The 19,584-nt window shown below is 39.7% G+C and overlaps 1 protein-coding gene across 6 annotated transcripts in view; it reads left to right on the forward strand.

The window, feature by feature from the left end:
* The window catches only part of PFKFB1 (6-phosphofructo-2-kinase/fructose-2,6-biphosphatase 1), a 93,495-nt gene that overhangs the window by 8,895 nt on the left and 65,016 nt on the right, over nucleotides 1–19,584 (forward strand). The window lies entirely within an intron of this gene.

A 19,584-nucleotide genomic window follows, 5' to 3' on the forward strand; every position in this document is an offset into this window, starting at 1 on the left:
TTGTCTTCTTCGGGATCACTGTTTTAATGTTGTCTTTAGGAAGTTTACATAGCTAGATAAAGACTTCTTGTTTTGGAATTTGACATTTCTCATTTGAAACTAGTGATAACCTGTGATATTTCAAGTTAGAGGTCCTGTCTGATAATAAAGTAATGATTCTGGCCTCATTTTTCAGTGGACGGGTACTAGTTACACATAGTACCATGTTATTGGTCTGTTCTGCTACATCCTTTCTCAAATCTCGTCAAACAAATCTGTATCTGACTGGGTTGGGGAAGGCTGGGTGCTTTGTCTTCTGCATTGCCTCCACATTTTTTCCACATACAATAACTTTGTTTATCTGGAATTTGATAGAGAATACAATCTCTCAGGGACAGACGGCTTGTTTAAGGTTCACTTTGAATATTTAAGAAATAGTAGAGGTAAAGTGGAAGCAAAGAAAAAAACCTATAATCTTTTAAAGGGGAGTATGTCCAGGGATTGTGGCCTAGGGAAGCATAACATGGGCAGAGATGAGATAGGTGTAAACTTTGAAATCTAGACATTTCATGGGCCAACTTACCAGGATTCCACTGTGCTAATACTAAATAAACTCTCATCCTTGAGCATTGTAATTTGAGTGCTTAACCAGGTGCACCACCACCTGGCCATCACCTGGCCCCCTCCAGGATTACTTTTCAGATGGAAAGAGAGAAACAGACACAGAGGGAGAGAGGGTAGGAATCTTTAACACTGAAACTACTTCCAGTGCAGTTGGGGCTGGGTTTGAGCATGACTAATATATTTAACAAAGCTGGTGCACTATCTAGGTAAGCTATTTTCCCGCCCTAGCTGTTATATTTTTAAATTAAATTTAAATTTGTTTTTCTGTATCTATGAGATGACTTGATGATATCTTATTTTAATTGTTAATGTGTTAGAGATTTCTCTTGTGGTGAACAAACCTTATATTCCTAGGATAATAAAATTGATGGAATTAATATTTTATTTTTAAGAATTTGACATTTTAGGGCTGGGTGGTAGCACACCTGTTTGAGCACCTATGTTAACATGCACAAGGACCCAGGTACAAGGCCCCTGTCCCCACCTGCAGAGGAGGGAGCTTTACAAGTGGTGAATCATGCTCCACATGTCTCTCTCTGTCCTTTTTCATCTCCCTCTTTCCTTCTCTCGATTTATCTGTGTCTCTATTTAAAATAAACAAAAATGTATAAAGTGAATTTAAAAATTAAAAGCATATTTGCTTATTAAAAAAAAGAATTTGGCCCAGATGACCAACAACAGATGAGGGCCTGAGAAAGTTGTGGTCTATATATACAATATAATATTACTCAGCTATTAAACATGGTGAGTTCTGCACTATTCCAGCCTTTAGGTCCATGATTGTTCAACAATTTGTTTGGCTTTGTATGTTAACTCTCTTTTCAGTCACAAAGTTCCAGATGCCAGCATGATGCCGACCAGACATCCCTGGGCAGACAACTCGACCAATGTGTCGTGGAGCTCCACTTCCCGAGAACCCCGCCCTACTAGGGAAAGAGAGAGGCAGGCTGAGAGTATGGATCTACCAGTCAATGCCCATGTTCAGTGGGGAAGCAATTACAAAGGCCAGACCTTCCACCTTCTGCATCCCACAATGACCTTGGGTCCATACTCCCAGAGGAATAAAGAATAGGAAAGCTATCAGGGGAGGGGATGGGATATGGAGATCGGGTGGTGGGAATTGTGTGAAGTTGTACCCCTTTATCCTATGGTTTTGTGAATGTCTCCTTTTTACAAATTTAAAAAGAAGAAAAATGGTGAGTACACCTTCTTCATCCCATCTTGGATGGAGCTTGAAGGAATCATGTTAAGTGAGATAAGTCAGAAAGAGAAGGATGAATATGGGATCATCTCACTCATAGAAGTTGAAAAACAAGATCAGAAGGGAAAACACATCAGAAGGAACTGGAATTGGTGTATTGCACCAAAGTAAAGGACTCTGGGCTGAGGGGGAGGTTTCAGGTCCTGGATCATGATGGCATAGGAGGACCTATTGGGGGTTGAATTGTTATGTGTAAAACTGGGAAATGTTATGCATGTACAAACTATTTTACTGTCAACTATAAACCATTAAACCCCAATAAAGAACTTTTAAGAAATTAACAGAAGATTTAAAGACATTTCACAAATGACCAATGAATACATGAAAATATGTTATCCATAAACAAAAGACTTTAGCATTTTGTTAATAAATGAACACTGGCCTATAGTTTGGAATTCTCACAGTTCTCACCACCAGAACTCTGTATACCATCAGCTTTATCTGTTTTTTTTAATTTTTATTTATAAAAAGGAAACACTGACAAAACCATAGGATAAGAGGGGCATAACTCGACACAGTTCCCACCACCAGAACTCCATATCTCGTACCCTAGACGTTGAATAGATCCCTCTCTCCATTGTCACTGGTCATTTCCATCAGGAACAAGAAAATAGACCTCTTTGTGGGCCTCCATCGGACCTTGCCCTCAATATGGATCAACAATGGTAGAGAATGTTCCATCCTCTGAAGGGGGGGCTGAATAACATAGTCTACTGAGAAAGATGGGTCCTGAAATTGGGGCAGCTTGGAACGTTACTGCTCATAACCACAGAATACGAGCTCAGACTTACAGAGATGCAGAGGTTACATAGGCTCCTAAGCTGAATATGGGCCCCAGATCAAATTGATGGGAGTTTACAGTCAACAACACTTATACACCTTTCCCATATTTGGGAACTACTCTCTTCCCTGATCCAGCTTTCTAGCCCTTTCTCTAGCCCTGATATCATCTCCCCAGACACCAATTTGGGTCCACCTGTATATCAGATGTCAGGCTCAGGAAAAAACTAGTGTAGTCATGGGCCCTTTGGAATATAACTAAAATAGACCTACTAGCTATCTTCAAAACGGAGACCATAAATCTTCATCTGCAATATTCCAGCCTTTAGGTTCATGATTATTCAAAATTTGTTCTGCTTTATATCCTCACTCTTTTTCAGCCACCAGGTTTTAGATGCTACCATGATGTCAAACAGACTTCCTTGGGCAGGCAATCTCACCACTGTGTCCCAGAACCTCACTTCCCCAGAACCCTGCCCCACTGGGCAAAGAGAGAGACAAGCTGGGAGTATGGCTCAATCTGCCCATGTTCAGTGGAGAAGTAATTATAGAATCCAGACCTTCTGCCTTCTGCACCCCATAGTGACTCTGGGTCCATACTCCCAGAGGGTTAAAGAATAAGAAAGCTATCAGGGGGTGGGATGGGATATGGAGTTCAGGTGATTTTTCATGACCTTATCTAGTTAATTGACAATGATAATGAAGCAACTGCTACTCCATGGCAATGACTCTGGAAATCTCCTGTTGAGTCCCCCTCCCCCATTTTTAGTGATTTAATAATGATTGACAAGATTGTGGGATAAGAGGGGTACAATTCCATGTAATTCCCACCACCAGAATTCCATATCCCATCTTCTCCATTGAAATCTTCCCTATTCATTATCCCTCTGGGAGTATGAACCCAGGTTCATTGTGGAGTGCAGAAGGTGGGAGGTCTGGCTTCCGTAATTGCTTCTCCGCCGGACTTGGGTGTTGGCAGGTTGACCCACACACCCAGGATGTTTCTCTCTTTCCCTAGGGGGGCAGGGCTCTGGAGATGTGAGGTTTCGGGACACATTGGTAAGGTAGTCTGCCCAAGGAAGTCAGGTTGGTGCCTGAACTTGGTGGCTGAAAAACATTAAGATACAAAGCAGTACAATTTGTTTGATAATCAGAAACCTGAAGGAAAGAATATAACACATGAGTTTTGGGGCCTCCATTTTGGAAAAAGCTAGGAAGTCTATTTTAGGTATCTTCCAAAGGGCCCATGACTTTACTAATTTTTGCCTGAGCTTGACAGCTAACATGTAGGTGGGCTAAAGGTACTGTCTTGGGAGATGGTGTCAGAGTTGGATATAGGGCTAGTAATCTGGATCAGAGCAGAGTGTCTCCTGTATAAGGGAAATATTATAAATACTGTTAACTGTAAACCTCATGGCTCTCCCCTGGGGGGCCATATCTATTCATATTCACCAACATCTGTAATCCCTGCATTCCACGGTCATAGAGCTAGGAAATTCTATGCTGCACTCATTTCAGGACCCCTTTTTGTCCAGTATGTTGACCCAACCTTTCTTTGGAGAGTAGGGCAGTCACTAGCATTGCTGTTCCACATTGAGGGAAAGGTCCTGTAGAAGCATTAAAAGGGTTTATGATATTGTTCTTGATGAAAATGACCAGTGATGGTGGACAGACTGATCTATTAAAGGTCTATGTCCATCATATCTGTGTGGGAATCCCAGTATTCTCTGACTAGGTCTCCGGATGATGCTGATTCAGTTTTTACCCTAGTAACTGATCTATTTAAAATATTAATTTTCTATTTGCTCAGTCTTTACAAGTTATATGCTTCCAAAATGTGTTTATTTCATCTGTGTTGTCAATTTGTTGACATAAAGATGCACATAATAACCTCTTTTGTTTCTTCATATTTCTGCAGCATCAGCTGTAATTTTATCTTACTTACTTTTTTTTGTCTTTCTATTTTCTGATTCCTTTCATCATAGCTTTCTCTTTTTTCCTTGGTGAGCCTAGTCATAGGTTTATTTATCCTTACAAATAACCAGCTCTAAGTTTTATTGATCACCTTTTAGGTTTTTATTTCATATTTTTTGTTATTTCATTTTTATTTTTGTTATTTCATTATTTCTGATTTTAGGTCTCTCTCTTCTCTCTTTATCTCTCTCTCTTTCTCTCTCTCTTTCTCTCTCTTTTTCTCTCTCTCTCTGTCTCTGTCTCTCTCTCTGTCTCGCTCTTTCCAACAGTGTTATCACTGGAGTTTGGCACTTTCATGGCTTTACTTTTCCCAGTAATCATTTCCCCTTTCTTTTTTTCTTTCTATCTTTATCTTTTTGATAGAATGTGTGTGTGTGTGTGTGTGTGTGTGTGTGTGTGTGTGTGTGTGTGTGTGAGAGAGAGAGAGAGAGAGAGAGAGAGGATGGGATGGGCAGGTGATAGAGATAGAGAGGAGAGACATGTGCATCACTACTCACTCATGAAGTTTCCTTCTGCAACTGGGACCTGAGGACTTGATGTATAGTCCTCACATATGGTAACTTGATGAGCCACCATATGGTCCCAATTCCTGTGCCATTTCTAGATTCTTCTGCTGTAGTGTTAGATTGTTTGAGACCTTTCTTCTTTACTAATGTGGTCCTGTACTATTAATAGTAGTTTTGCTGTATGTGTCCTGTAGAGTTTCTTTCTTTCTTTCTTTCTTTATAAAAAGGAGACATTGACAAAACCATAGGATAAGAGGGGTACAACTCCACACAATTCCCACCACCAGATCTCCATATCCCATCCCCTCCCCTGATATCTTTCTTATTCTTTATCCCTCTGGGAGTATGGACCCAAGGTGATTGTGGGATGCAGAAGGTGGGAGGTCTGGCTTCTGTAATTGCTTCCCCACTGAACATGGGCACTGACTGGTCGATCCATGCTCCTAGCCTGCCTCTCTCTTTCTCTAGTAGGGTGGGGCTGTGGGGAAGTGGAGCTCCAGGACACATTGGTGGGGTCCTCAGTCCAGGGAAGTCTGGTTGGCATCATGCTAGCATCTGGAACCTGGTGGCTAAAAAGAGAGTTAACATACAAAGCCAAAAAAATTGTTGAACAATTATGGACCTAAAGGCTGAAATAGTGCAGATGAAATGTTGGGGGGGGTCCTCCATTTTGTAGATAGATATCTAGTAGGCATATTTTAGTTATATTCCAAAGGGCCTGTGGCTATACTAGTTTTTTTTTTCCCTGAGCCTGAAATCTGATATGCTGGTGGATCCAAGTTATTGTCTGGGGAGATGATGTCATGGTTGGAAAAGTGACAGAAAGCTGGATCAAGGAAGAGAGTAGCTCTCGAATATGGGAAAGGGGTATAAATATTGTTGACTGTAAACCCCCAAAGGAAACACTAACAAAAGACATAGGATAAGAGCGGTACAACTCCACACAATTCCCACCACCAGAACTCTGCATCCCATCCCATCCCATCCCTTAATAGCTTTCCTATTCTTTAATACTCTGGGAGTATGGATTCAAGGTTATTGTGGTTTTGGGGTGTCTCTCTCCTTCTCCGGCAGGGTGTCCTCCAGGGGAAAGGTATCGGGCTGGTTCTTTCTCGCTCACGACAGGGGTGACATGAAGTAAAAGACACCAGGGGACTCTTAGCGTGAATCTAGAATCTGAGTCCTTGAGTCCCAGAATCCTAGAGTCCGTTTATTAGCAAAATTGACATGAGTTAAATAGAAAAGCAATGGAAGTAATTATTGTTGCAATATGACAGAAATTACAGGTTTCTTAACAGTCAGCATGCCCCTAAGGTAGGGGGTTGGTATGACAGGAATTGATGAGATACAAGACAGTTATTTTCCATAACACAAGCAACTTAATTATCCAAAGGTATTTGAGAGAAGCATAGGGGTTAAACCCGTAGGGTGAGACAGAGAGAAGATGGATATCAAAAGGCCATATAGTTTGGAATTTCTCTTGTCTGGGGTCTGAGGTGTGTGATGAAGTGTGTGATAAGGTGTGTTCTTCTGTGATCAGAAGGTGACTTTGAATGAGTGAATCTGTGGCCATGTGGCCTGCAATTAATGGAGGGAAGTACTGGGGTATCTGTGGGCCTGAGAGTCAAGAAGGAAAGAACCAAGTCTGAGTTTCCCCCCTTATGCTCACCTCGGTTGAGAGAGACTTACCAAGAAGTTATCTTCTCAGACCTCCATCCAAAGGTGGGGGTGGTTCTCCCTAAGCTCTATCAGGCTCACACATGTTCCCAACATTGTGGGATGCAGAAGATGGAAGGTCTGGCTTCTGTAATTGCTTCTCTGATGAACACGGGCATTGACAGGAAGATCCATACTCCCACCCTGCCTCTCTCTTTCCCTAGTGGGGTGGGGTTCTTTGGAATCTGAAATATAGGACATATTGGTGGGGTTGTCTGTCCAGGGAAGTCTGTTTGGCATCATGCTAGCATCTGGAACCTGGTGGCTGAGAAGAAAGTTAACATAATGCCAAACAAATAATTGACTAATTATGAACCTAAAGGCTGAAATAGTGCAAGTGAAGATTTGGAGGGTCTCTGTTTTGTACATAGCTCGCAGTCTATTTTAGTTACATGCCAATGTGCCTATGGCTATGCTAGTTTTGTTTGGTTTTTTTCTTACCCTGAAATCTGATATGCAGGTGGATCCTAGTTATTGTCTGAGGAGATGATGTCATGGCTGCATAAAAGGGCTAGAAAGCTGGATCAGGGAAGAGAGTAGCTCTCAAATACGGGAAAGGTGTATAAATATTGTTGACTGTAAACCCCATCTATTTGATGTTATCTGGGGCCCATATTCAGCTTAGGAGTCTATGTGACCTCTGCATTCCTGTAGATCTGAGCTCACATTCTGTGGTCATGAGTACAAACATTCTAAGCTGCCACAATATCAGGATCAATCTTCCTCAGGTCAAGCATAGAGTATGTTGTCCAGCCTCACTTGGAACGTTCTCTACCATTGTTGATCCAGGTTGAGAGCAAGGTCCTATGGGGGTCCACAAAGGGGTCTATTGTGCTATTCCTGATGGAGATGACCGGTAACAATGGAGAGAGGAATTTATTCAAGGTCTAGGCCCATCATGTCTATTTGGGAATCTCAGGACTCCCTGAATAGGGCCCCAGCTGATGGGGTGGCCTGATAGTGACTAAAGAGTCATCGTTAGAGTATGCCAGTCTCTCGCCCTTATTCAGCTTTTGCAGCCCATGCATTGATAAGGTCAGTTTTGGAGTGAGTGAGGGAAGTGTAATAGAAAGTAGGTGAGGAGGGTATCTAAGCCTAAGTAGACACTATTTTATTATGAACTTTACACTGACTCACTACAGACTATTGTGTACTTTTGCTTTCAGGTATATATTTTGCCCTATTTTATGGATACACATGAACCTATGTTCTATCTCATGGGACCTGGTCTATATCTAGGTTTTGGGACTTTGTTAGGAATTCACCAACTGGAATGGAATTAGAGAATCCTATGAAAGGAAAGATCTTACCCGAGTAATGAGGCTGAAGGGTTGACATTCCATGCCTGATGTCTCTAAACACAGTCTGAAGTGAAGTATGCTGAGGTGGTACTCATTGCGTTGATTAGGTTGGGACTGACGGATGCAATATCATTTGGTATAAATTGAGAGAAATATTCAGGAAAGTGAGCCCCATCCTAGAGGTTCCATGAATGGGGGAAATATAGGCTCTATAGAGAAAGTGGGGGGTTCCTGCTGTCTTAGGGTTTAAGAAGGCAATAGATAGTTATTGCTATAATCACATTGTTTGGCAATTGGGTTAACTTTGAAATATCCCTTTTTAGGACTTGCTGTATCATACACACATCACCATAATTTATGTCCTTTGACATTATTTGTATATAGCTGTGCTTCTGTTCTCCCTGGTCTAAGCTTTTAAGACTGTGACTTTTACAGACTATGGTGCATTTAAAAAGTTTGAGACATTCCATCATTTTCCTCCTCTCATATTAATTAAATCGTGATTTATATGTCTACAAATTAGTAGGAGTGTACATAAACACCATTCCCACCACCAAAAGACTGTGTCCCATCCCATCCTCCCTCCTTCCCCCACTGACACCATGAAGCCAAACATCCACCTTCACCCTCAACCCAGGGTTTTTACTTTGGTGCCATACTCCAAATTCAGTCAAATCCTGCTTTTAGTTTTCCTCTCTGTTCTTCTTTCTCAACTTCTGTTTGTGAGTGGGATCATCCCATACTCGTCTTTATCTTTCTGACTTATCTCACTTAACATAATTCCTTCTAGCTCCATACAAGATGGGTCAGAGAAGGTGGGTTCATTGTTCTTAATAGCTCATGGTATTTCATTGTGAATATATACTACAGCTTTGTCAGCCACTCATCTGTTGTTGGGCACCTGGGTTGCTTCTAAGTTTTAGCTATTACGAATTGTGTTGCTATTAACATAGGTATACAAATATCTTTTTGGTTGGGTTTTATGGAGTCCCTGGGGTATATCCCTAGGAGAGGAATTACTGGTTCATATGGAAGGTCCATGTCTAGCCTTGTGAGAGTTCTCCAGACTGCTCTCCAGATAGGCTGGACCAATTTACATTCCCACCAGCGATGCAGAAGGGTTCCTTTGTCCCCACAGTTTCTCCAGCATTTGTTGCTGCTGTCCTTTTTGATATATACCATTCTCACAGGCTTCTAAGATGAATATGGGCCCCAGATCAAATGTTGTCTTTATTTGCATTTCTCTTACGGTCAGTGGCATGAAGCAATTTTTCATGTGTTTGTTAGCTTTTTTGGATCTCTTCTGTAGTGAATATTCTGTTCGTATCTTCTGCCCATTTCTGGATGGGATCATTTGCTTTTTTTTGTTGCTAAATTTGCTGAGCTCTTTGATCTTCTCCCATTCTGTGAGGGGTCTCTTTGTTTGTGTGATAGTTCATTTGCCCGTGCAGAAGCTTTTCAATTTGATGTAGTCCCATTGATTTGTTTCTGCTTTAGTCTTCCTTGCCATTGGGTTTACTTCATCAAAGATGTCCTTGAGGTTTAGGTGGGAAAGTGTTCCACCAATGTTTTCCTCTAAGTATTTGATAGTTTCTGGTCTAACATCCAGGTCCTTGATCCATTTGGAATTGACTTTTTTTTCTGGTGAGATAAGGTGGTTCAGTTTCATTCTTCTGCATGTTTCAACCCAGTTTTCCCAGCACCATTTATTGAAGAGAGCTTCCTTTCTGCACTTAATACTTTGGGTCCCCTTATCAAAGATTATATGTCCATAGGTATGGGGAGAATCTTAATGTTTGTCTCTTCATGATCACAGTTTTCCAGACAAATTTACATTTCTTTTTTTATTTCTTAATTGATCCATTGTTATTATTCAGAAGAATACTTATTTAATTTCTTTATTGGGGAATTAATGGTTTATAGTCAACAATAAAATAAAATACAATAGTTTTTACATGTGTAATATTTCTCATTTTTCCATATAATAATTCAAACCCCACTAGGTCATCCTCTCTCTTCCAGGATCTGAACCCAACCCCCCACCCTAAAGTCTTTTACTTTGTTACAAATCACCAACTCCAGTCCAAGTTCTCCTTTGTGTTTTCCTTTCTGTTCTTATTTTTTAGCTTCTGTCTATGAGTGAGATCATACCATTTTCTTCCTTCTCTTTCTGGCTTATCTCACTTAACATGATTCCTTCAAGTTCCACCCAAGATGAGGTCAAGAAGATGAATTCATTATTGTTAATAGCTGTGTAGTATTCCATTGTGTATATAGACCACAATTTTCTCAGCCCCTTATCTGTTGTTGGTTACCTGGGTTGCTTCCAGGTTTTGACTACTACAAATTGTGCTTCTGTGAACATAGATACATACATAGATCTTTTTGGATGGTTGTGTTTGACTCGTTGGGCTATATCCCCATGAGAGGAATTGCAGGATCATAGGGTAGGTCTACTTCTAACCTCCAAAAGAATATTTTAGTCTCCATATTTTTTCCAGATTTTCATTATTCTCTTTGTGGAAGATTTTAGTCTCATACCCTTGTGATTGGGAAAGACACTTTTTTTCTCTTTACATATTTATTATGGTTGTCTTTATGTCCCAACATATGATCGATTCTAGAGAATATTTCATGTGTACTTGTGAGGGATATATAGTCAGTTCTTTTGAGATAGAAAAATCTTTATATAACTGTTAAATTCAGCTCATCTATGGTTTCATTTAGGCTACTACTTTATTCCTAATATTTTATCCTGATGGTCTGTTTCTTACTGTAAGTAGTGTGTTAAGATTACCTCCAATTATTGTGTTATTGTCAGTGTATCTCTTGAGGTCAGATGGTATTGTTTTGCGTATTTAGTTGTACCCCATTTTGAATATATATATATATATATTCTCATTGAATTTGCACATTATATAGTATCTATCATTGTACCTTATTTGCTTTTAAATTGAAAGTATATTTTACCTATGAGATAGTAATGCTTACTTAGTTCTCTGTATAATTGACTTAGAGCAGTGTCCTTCAGCCTTTTACTATGAGTCTGTATTTTTATTTATTTCATGTATGTGATTCTTATAGACAGTATAAATGGATCCTTTTCTTTTTTATCCATCCAACCACTCTGTGTCTTTTTATTGGTGAGTCTAGACCATTAACATTGGGGGCGGTTATTGGTGTATATATATGATTTGGTTGCTGCCTTTATTTTTTATTTTCTTGTTACATTATATTTTTATTTGTTCTCCCATTTTCTTATATTTGCTTTTTTGTGTAGATGGTTTTCATAGTGATTCTTTCCATTTAATTCATTTTTATTTTCTATAAGTCTTCCATATATTATTTTGTGGTTATCATGAGTATTGTATCCAACTTAATATATCTAAAAAAAGACATTTTAAAGTCTATTTTGTCCCATTCTTATTCAACTGAATTGTTTCAGCCATTTCTTCCTCCCCTTTCATGTCTCATTGTTGTCTCATATTACTGTTGTTTGTGTTTATGATTTACTATTCATTGTCTTCCTCAATGTTTATATTTTTGTGTTTCTTCTTTTTTTTATTCAAGATAAATCTGGCAGTGACAAACTTAATTAGCTACTTTTATATCTGATAATGCCTTTATTTCGCCCTGTGTTTGAATGATAATTTTGCAGGGTAAAATATTGACGACTGACAGTTCTTATCTCTAATCACTTTTACCATTCTACTTTCTTCTGTCTTTTATGGTTGCTGCTAAGAAGTCTGGGGAAAGTCTGCTACTGCTGTCTTCGTAAGTCCTTTCTTCCTTTCTCTGGCAGCCTGTGGTGTCTTTCTTTGTTCTTAACCTTTGATAATCGTACGATGATGTATCTTTCCATGGGACATTTTTAGATTAGGGAATTTGAGAACTCTTCACTTCTGGAACTTTTCTGGTAATTCCACAGAATTGGGGAAAAAATCAGCTATCATTTATTGTTTCTGATCCCTTTTCCCTCCTCCCTCATCTAGGATTTCTATTATATTAATCTAATAATGATGTCACGGCTTTTCAGAGTTATTTCATTGTCCCTAAACTTCTTTTCCCATCTTTTTTTAAAATCATAGAGATTGTAGCCAGTTTATCCTGTAATCCTGATATTCTTTCTATGTCTGATTGAGTCTTAAGCTTTCCAAATGAGTTTAAATTCCATTGAGGACATTTTCATGTTTTCAATCTCTGTTTTATAGTTTTTCCTTCAGTTTCCCCATCTGTCTGGTTGTTTGAATTTCTCGAGTCCTTGCATCTCTTTAGTTATATAGAAGTAATAATAGATCTGACTTATAAAGTAAATGAAGGGAGGATAGTAGAAAATGGCCCACAATGACCCTGGGTCCATGCTCCCAGAGGGATAGAGAGTGGGGAAGCTATCAGGGGAGGGGGTGGGATATGGAGATTGGGTGGTGGCAATTGTGTGGAGTTGTACTCCTCCTACCCTATGGTTTTGTTCATTTATCCTTTCTTAAATAAATAAATAAAATTAATTAATTAATTAATTTAAAAGGGCAATATTTATATATAGATATGTAGATAGATAATAGATAGATAGATAGATAGATAGATAGATATAGAAATAGATAGATATGATAGATATAAGGTCAACCCATACCCATACCTATGATCTTGGGAGAACTACTGTAGTTTCTAATGAAGCAGATGGCAACATAGAAGTTTAGTGGTGGTGGGAGGGATGGGTCACAGTCCTTTGGTGGTGGGAATGGTGTTTATGTACACTCCTAGCAAAATGTAGACATATAAATCAGTAGTTAATTAATATGAGAGGGGGAAAATCAGTTGTATGTCTCAAAGTTTCTCAAAACACAAACTGAATCTTTTTAATATATAGGCTGTGTATTTGATATGCGGACTCTCTCAAAAGCCTAGACCAAGTAGATTAGAAGCATCCAATAGCACAGCTATATACAAGATACTGGATACTGTACAGCAAACCATAACAAAAGGACTTTTCAAAGTTAACCCAATTACCAAATAATGTGATGATAACATTAACTATTGATTGTCTTTTTGAACCCTAAGACAGCAGGAACCTCACATCTCCACTATAGAGCCCCTACTTCCCCCAGTCCTGGAACCCTTGGATAGGGCCCACTTTCCCGTATGCCTCTCCCAATCCATACCAAATAATATTGCATCCGCCGATCACAACTTAACCAACGCAACGATTGCCACCTCAATATGCTTCACCTCAGACTGTGTCCAGAGACTTCACGTGTGGAATGACAACCCTTCAGCTTCATTACTCGGGTGAGACCTTTCCTTTTATAGTACACTCTAATTTCATCTCAGGTAGTTCACTTTCTAACAAAGTCCCATAATCTAGATATACACCAGTTTCTGTGAGAGAGAGCTTATGTTCACACGTACCCATAAACTACTGCAAAATATATACCTGAAAGCAGAAGTACACTAGAGTTTGCAGTGAGTACCTCCCTAACACTTCTTCTCCACTATTCTAAGCTCAGGATCCATGATTGCTCAACAAATTGTTTGGCTTCGTATGTTAACTCTCTTTTCAATCACCAGGTTCCAGATGCCACCAGGATGCTGGCCAGGCTTCCCTGGATTGAAGACCCCACCAATGTGTCCTGGAGCTCAGCTTCCCCAGAGACACACCTTACTAGGGAAAGAGAGAGGCAGACTGGGAGTATGGACCGACCAGTCAACGCCCATGTTCAGCGGGGAAGCAATTACAGAAGCCAGACCTTCTACCTTCTGCAACCCACAGTGACCCATGCTCCCAGAGGGCTAGAGAATGGGAAAGCTATCATGGGAGGGGGTGGGTTATGGAGATTGGGTGGTGGGAATTGTGTGGAGTTGTACCCCTCCTACCTTATGTTTTTGTTCATTAATCCTTTCTTAAATAAAAAATTTTAAAAAAAGAAGTTTAGTGGTGGGGATGGTGTAAAATTATAACCCTAATTCTTATCCTATGGCTTTGTCAATGTTTCCTTTTTATAAATAAAAAATTTTTTAATTATACCCCTATTATCTTATAATATTTTAAATAGATACTAAATCACTAATACAGATTACTTTAAAAAAGAAAAAGATGAAATGGAGAAAAACATAGTGGGAAAATATCAACATGAAAAGACAGACAAAAACAAATGGGAAATGAAACAGCAAAATGAGGAAACAAGTCAGCAAACAAACAGAACACTCATAATAAAAGTAAGTAAACTATACACAACAGTAATCACCAAAAATGTGAATTGTTGAAACTCACCAATAAAACAATACACAGTGGTTGGACAGAAAGAAAACAGACTCTATCCATACTGTACATATAAAAAAATGTTACATCCAACATAAAAACAAACATAGGTGAAAGACTAGACCAAGGTATTTAAACTAATGATATAGAAAAAAAGAAGATAGGTTATCCTCGTATTGCACTTTCAGCCCAAACAGTGAAAAGGGAAAGGTATGGACATTATGGAATAATTCAGCTATCAATTAATCAATAAGACATAGTGGGACTTCCAGAGGCATGAAACGACAGAATTGAAATCGGAAAACAGCAATCCCCAAATAAAAACATAAAAACAAGAAATTTCCACAGAAAGCCACGAAAAAAATACTAATCAGATCATCCAAAACAAGCACAATTTTATGAAGGTGTGTGTATGAATGGACACTGATAGAGAGTAGCAGACATTTAGGGCAAGAAATTATACTTTTCAGCTGGCAATATTTAAACTCTGTAACAACTGTCATTATCCAAATTGGGTCAGAGCAGCAGAACAGAGGCAAAATGACTGCTTTCTTCTTTTCTATAGGCTGTGGTCCCAGGGAATTTCCTGAGAAAGCCAAGGAGCTTAAATGATTATTTTTATTATTTATTTATTAGTGATTTAATATTTATTTTAAAATCATGAGATAACTGGGTGTAATTCCACACCATTCCCACCAGAGTTCTATGCCCCATTCCTGGGAACTGCAGTAGCTTCCCCAGGGTCACAGATATGGGTTGACTTTAGTTTGTTTCTGTAGATTGATTTTTTTAAATTTTTATTTATAAAAGGAAACACTGACAAAAACCATAGGATAAGAGGGCTATAGCTCCACACAGTTCCCACCACCAGAACTCCCTATCCCATCCCATCCCTGATAGCTTTCCTATTCTTTAACCCTCTGGGAGTATGGACCCAGGGTGCAGAAGGTGGAAGGTCTGGCTTCTGTAATTTGCTTCCCTCGTGAACATGGGTGCTAACAGATCGACCCATACTCCCAGACTGTATCTCTCTTTCCCTACTAGGGTGGGGCTCTGGGGAAGTGAAGCTCCAGGACACATGGTGGGGTCGTCTTCCCAGGGAAGCCCCTTTGGCACTATGTTAGCATCTGGATCCTGGTGGCTGAAAAAAAGAGTTAACATATAAAGCCAAATAAATTGTTGACTTATCATGAACCTAAAGGCTGAAATAGTTTAGATGAAGAGTTGGGGGGGGGTGTCTCCATTTTGTAGATAGTAGGCCTATTTTAGTTATATTCAAAATGGCCCATGATTATACTAGTTTTTTTTTTATATATAGCAGAAATGAAACACATCAACAACTTGACAGTTTATCTCAGTAGATTCAGTCCAGGTTCCCCTTCCCCAAGAGAGACCAGATTGGATAAAAGCAACCACTGGAGAAACTATGAGTTGAAGAGTTGAGAGTCTAATCTGTTGAGAGTGGAGGGAAGAACTGTATTATTGTAAATGTTAAGGTGGCTGGAATGTCATAGGTATAGCTTGGTCCTCTCCTACTGAGTACCAAGTCCTTTTCAGCAATGCCAGACCCAATTATGGTATATCATCCTAATAAGCTCTCCCTCTTCTTCCCATCATACCTGGTAAACAAAAAAGAATTCCAGCACTACAGCTAGTACACCAACTGCTATACAACAAAAGAAGTCAAAATATATGTGCAATCAGAGCATCCCTGAGGCAATCGTGTAGTTTTCTACAGAAGATGAATCCAAAGTAGAAATTAATGATGATACATAATTGGAGGATTTATCTGTAGATTAATTTAGAAAAATTATCATGAGCCCCCACAGCTATGGACATCTAATCGTTGAAAACAGGGTCCAAAATATTAAATGGAGAAAGGAGGTTCTCTTTAATAAATGGTGCTGGGAAAACTGGGTTGAAACATGCAGAAGAATGAAACTGAACCACTTTATCTCACCAGAAACAAAAGTTAACTCCAAATGGATCAAGGGCATGGATGTTAGAACAGAAACTAACAGATACTTAGAGGAAAACACTGGTGGAACAATTTCCCACCTAAACCTCAAGGACTTCTTTGACAATACAAACCCAATTGCAAGGAAGACTAAAACAATAACAAATGACTGGGACTACATCAAATTGAAATGCTTCTGCACAGACAAAGAAACTATCACACAAACAAAGAGATGCCTCACAGAATGGGAGAAGATCTTCACATGCCATACATCAGACAAAAGACTAATCACCAAAATATACAACGAGCTCAGCAAACTTAGCAACAAAAAAGCAAATGACCCCTTCAAAAATGGGCAGAGGATATGAACAAAACATTCACTTCAGAGGAGATCCAAAAGGCTAACAAACACATGAAAAACTGCTCCAGGTCACTGATTGTCAGAGAAATGCAAATAAAGACAACACTGAGATACTACCTCACTCCTGTGAGAATGACATACATCAAAAAGGACAGCAGTAACAAATGCTGGAGAAACTGTGGGGTCAGAGTAACCCTTCTGCACTGCTGGTAGGAATGTAAATTGGTCCAGCCTCTCTGAAGAGCAGTCTGGAGAACTCTCACAAGGCTAGACATGGACCTTCCATATGACCCAGGAATTCCTCTCCTGGGGATATATCCCAAGGACTCCATAACACACAACCAAAAAGATCTGTGCACACCTATGTTCATAGCAGCACAATTCATAATAGCTAAAACCTGGAAGCAACCCAGGTGCCCAACAACAGATGAGTGGCTGAGGAAGCTGTGGTATATATAGACAATGGAATAGTACGCCGCTATTAAGAATAATGAACCCACCTTCTCTGACCCATCTTGTATGGAGCTAGAAGGAATTATATTAAGTGAGCTAAGTCAGAAAGATAAAGATGAGTATGGGATAATCCCACTCATAAACAGAAGTAGAGAAAAAAATAACAGAGAGGGAAACTCAAAGCAGGATTTGACCCAATTTGGAGTATGGCACCAAAGTAAAAACCCTGTGTTGAGGGTGAGGGTGGATGTTCGGCTTCACGGTGGTGGTGGGGGGATGGGATGGGACACAGTCTTTTGGTGGTGGGAATGGTGTTTATGTACACTCCTATTAATTTGTAGTCATATAAATCACTATTATATGAGAGGGGAAAAACTGATTGAATGTCTCAAACTTTTTAAAGCACAAACTGAGTCTTTTTAACACATAGGCTGAGTCTTTGATACATTGACTCTCTTAAAAAGCTTAGTCTAGGGAAAACAGAAGCAACTGGTGGTATAGCTATATACAAATAATGCCAAAGGACATAAAATATGGTGATGGTGTGTGATACATCAAATCCTAACAAAGGGGTTTTTCAAAGTTAACCCAATTGCCAAACAATGTGATTATAGCAATAACTATCTATTGTCTTCTCAAATCCTAAGACAGCAGGAACCTCCCACTTCCACTATAGAGCTTATATTTCCCTCAGTGCTGGAACCTCAGAGTGGGGCTCACTTTCCTGCATGCTTCTCTCAAGTCATACCAAATGATCCCAGCCTAATCAATGCAACAAGTACCACCTCAGCATACTTCACTTCAGACTGTGTCCAGAGACGTGAGGCATGGAATGCCGACCCTTCACCCTCATTACTCGGGTGATACCTTTCCTTTCATGGTATTCTCTAATTCCATTCTAGGAGCTTCACTTCCTTAAAAAGTCCCAAAACCTAGATATAGACCAGGTCCCGTAAGATAGAGCATATGTTCACATGTATCCATAAATTAGGGCAAAATATATACCTAAAAGCCAAAAAATGCACGATAGTCTGTAGTGAGTCAGTATCAAGTTCATAATGAAATAGTGTCTGCTTAGACTTAGATACCCTCCTCACCTACTTCCTAGTATAGTTCTCTCACTCACTCCAAAGCTAACCTTATCAAAGCAAGGACTGCAAAAGCTGAAAAAGGGCAAGAGACTGGCATACTTTAATGATGACTCTTTAGTCACTATCAGGCCACCCCATCAGCTGGGGCCCTATTCGGAGAGTCCTGAGATTCCCAAACAGACATGATGGGCCTATACCTCAAATAAATCACTTTCTCTATTGTTACCAGTCATCTCCATCAGGAACAACAAAATAGACCCTTTTGTGGGCCCCCATAGGACCTTGTACCCAGCCTGGATCAACAACAGTAGAGAATGTTTCATCCTCTGAAGGGACAATGGACAACATACTCTATACTACACCTGAGTAAGATGGGACGATATTGGGGCAGCATGGAATGTTCCTACTCATGACCACAGAATGTGAGCTCAGGTCTATAGGGATGCAGAGGTCACATAGGCTTCTAAGCTAATTATGGGCCCCAGATCACATCAAATAGATGGGGTTTACAGTCAACAATATTTACATCCCTTTCCCATATTAGGGAGCTACTCTCTTCCCTGATCCAGCTTTCTGGTTCTTTTTCCAGCCATGAAATCATCTTCCCAGACAATAACTTGGATCCACTGGCATATCAGATTTCAGGATCAGAGGCAAAAAACAAACAAGCAAACAAACAAAAACAAACAACAACAAAAATCTAGTATAGCCACAGGCCCTTTGGAATTTAACTAAAATATGCCTACTAGCTATACACAAAATGGAGGACCTCCCCCAACTCTTCATCTGCACTATTCCAGCCCTTAGGTGCATGATAGGTCAACAATTTGCTTGGCTTTGTATATTAACTCTCTTGTGAACCACCAGGTTCCAGATGCTAGCATGATGCCAACCAGACATCCCTGGATAGATAACCCCACCAATATGTCCTGGAGCTCTGCTTCCCCAGAGCCCTTCCCCACTAGGGAAAGAGAGAGAAAGGCTGGGAGTATGGATTGACCTGTCAATTCCCATGTTCAGCAGGGAAGCAATTACAGAAGCCGGACCTTCAACCTTCTGCATCCCACAATCACCTTGGGTCCACACTCCCAGAGGGTCGAAGAATAGGAAAGCTATCAGGGGAAGGGATGGGATACAGAGTTCTGGTGGTGGGAATTGTGTGAAGCTGTACCCCTCTTATCCTATGGTTTTGTCAATGTTTCCTTTTTATTAATAAAAATTTAAAAAAATTATCATGAGCATTTTTAAATCAATTAAATATTATCAACATACAATATAACATCAGATTATTTTTAATTTATTTACTGAAGGATTAATGGCTTATA

Source organism: Erinaceus europaeus, chromosome X, assembly GCF_950295315.1.
Source record: "Erinaceus europaeus chromosome X, mEriEur2.1, whole genome shotgun sequence".
NCBI classification, from domain to species: domain Eukaryota; kingdom Metazoa; phylum Chordata; class Mammalia; order Eulipotyphla; family Erinaceidae; genus Erinaceus; species Erinaceus europaeus.